We start from the raw sequence: 2,500 nt of genomic DNA, 5'->3' as shown, positions 1-2,500 counted from the left end.
ATTTGATAACTTCATATTGTTTTATCATTCCTTAACTAGAATAATTGTTTATTTTTTAGGAATGGGTTAATTTTTTTGTTTTGTTTTGTTTTTATTTGGTTTTGCTGAAGATTAGATTTATTCGTTCCTGGTGCTGTGCACAAGAATGAAATAAAATAAAATCTTGGGGAGCCCAGGAAATGGATGAAGAAATGGAAAGAAGATAGCTGAGAAGAACAACTAGTGTAAAGAGTGACAGGTTGGAGTACCTGGACATTTTGGTAAATGTATGTTTATTTTATTGTAAAAGTGTAATGATTTATGATTCATAATGCCAACTAAAATTTGTAAGCTCATTAAGTGTTTTGATATTACCCCTTCTCTCAGTTACCTCTAAGGCTGAAGTTAGATCACAAATAACCTGTATAATTCTTCTTATTTTATAGTGTAGGTCCTAAATATAACTTTTGGAGAACCCACAGAAAGGAAATAACAGATAGTTGCCTCTGGATAAAATATTTGAGTGGTTCCCAGAGGACGTTACAACAAAACAACTCCTATTTCCCTTGGCTCGATATTTTGAAGAAAGATGTTTGTTTTAATAGAAATGAAGGCTAAAACATTTTCATATATGTCTATTTTTGTATCCAATGCAGTGTTATCTTTTTAACAGATTTCAGCCAGAGAATGTGATCGCGAGGAGTGGCCGAATTACCGCAGGGTTTGTTAGGACTATGCTCTTTCCCGAAACGGATTCCTTCTATCTTATTCAGGAGAACAGCCCCATCCATACCAGTCGCGTTGTCCAAGATTGGTTTCGTGAACATCGCGCTTCTGTCATATCCACCCAGATTTCAAGATCTCAACCCAATTGCAAACGTTTGTGCAGCCATGTCAAAATACATGTATCAAGCCCAGACTCGTAATCGTGTCGCAGTTGTGATAATGCCTCGCAAGCATAGGAACGTCTATGCAGTGAGGAAGGCATGCGTTAACAGCCGAGTTAGTGGCGGCTATGTCCCATAGAAGCCACTCTTGGACGGATTTTTTGGGCGGATTTTTCTGCTGGTGAAGTATATCTGCAAGAAATGTCTCTAAGCCAACGAGAAAAAAAGCCAAGAAAGTGGCTTTTTCCAAAATTTCAGTTGCAAAAGAGAAAAGAAAAAAATATAATCAGGAAACCTACAATCCGAATCGCAGAGGACAGTGTGGAAGAAAGTCTGTTTCCTCTTCCATATGCTGGTAAATATGGCACAGCGGCCATATGGAAGAACTATGTCTTTAAGTGTAAACCTTCTATAATCAGAAAAAAAGTTAAATGGGATGGATACCGTGCATCCATATGAAACTATGGGGAAGAAACGACTGGCCTGGGGAAAGGCTCACTAGTAATGGACGTCAGAAGGTTTAGGAAAAGGTAAATTTCACTTAAATCTTCCTTTTGACTACGTTTCTATATGATTCAAACATAATTTAGTGAAATGCAGGGAAAAATATATACTACATGTAATATAATAGAAGCGAGATCAGAAAGAGGTCATGTTGGAGGTGGAGTTCTAATGGGTGTTATTTGAATGCTATTGCTATTTTCCTTCGTAGATTGTTTTCTGATGAGCCTACGGTAGAAATGAGAATGGGCAAACGAAAATTTGCCAGAGAGCACAAGAAAAATTCCCTACCAATGTAATGGTCTGATGTGTTTTCTCTGGAATGGGTACTGGAAGATTACAGATTGTAAAAGGTAATCTGAATCCAGTTGGATATTGTAATATCATATAGACGTCCTCTGCCTCCGTGAGTGGTTCCCAGATAATGACTTCAGTTCCATGCACGATGGAGCTCCATGTCACAGCCGAAAGTGATAAAACCCATTTGAATAATTATGGTATAGTGCTTCATTGGCCTGGAAACAATCCATACTTAAATACTGTAGAATGTTTATGGAAAGGCATGGAAAACGAGATAAGAAAGCTAGAATGTACTAAAAAGTTGAGCTAACTGAACAATTGATAAAGGCATGGCATAAACCCATAAATCAGGGGAAGGGCCCGCCAGTACATTCGAGGCATTGCAAGACGTGTTGCTGCAGTGAATAAGGCAAAGGGCTGGCTATTCTGGTTACAAATCAAGTTGGGAAATGATAAGTTGCTTTCATTTTGGGATACATATTGTACCAGACATAGTTGAAACTTTCGGTAACCTCAATAATCAAGTCAGTAATATATATATATATATATATATATATATATATATATATATATGTGTGTGTGTGTGTGTGTGTGTGTGTGTGTGTGTGTGTGTGTGTGTGTATATATGTATATATATATATATATATATATATATATATATATATATATATATATATATAGGCGTGTGACCGTCGCCACACCCAAGCACGTTTATAAGCACCTGCAGCAGAGAGCGTTCGCACGTCGAGAGCATTTTACCAAGCGCAGCGCACACCCTGGAAGAACAATGCGCAATGCACACTTTCCTGGTCAGCTTCGTCAGAAAGAAAAGA

This window comes from Penaeus chinensis, chromosome 9 (assembly GCF_019202785.1).
Source record: "Penaeus chinensis breed Huanghai No. 1 chromosome 9, ASM1920278v2, whole genome shotgun sequence".
NCBI classification, from domain to species: domain Eukaryota; kingdom Metazoa; phylum Arthropoda; class Malacostraca; order Decapoda; family Penaeidae; genus Penaeus; species Penaeus chinensis.
Note: the sequence above shows the minus strand (reverse complement) of the source record.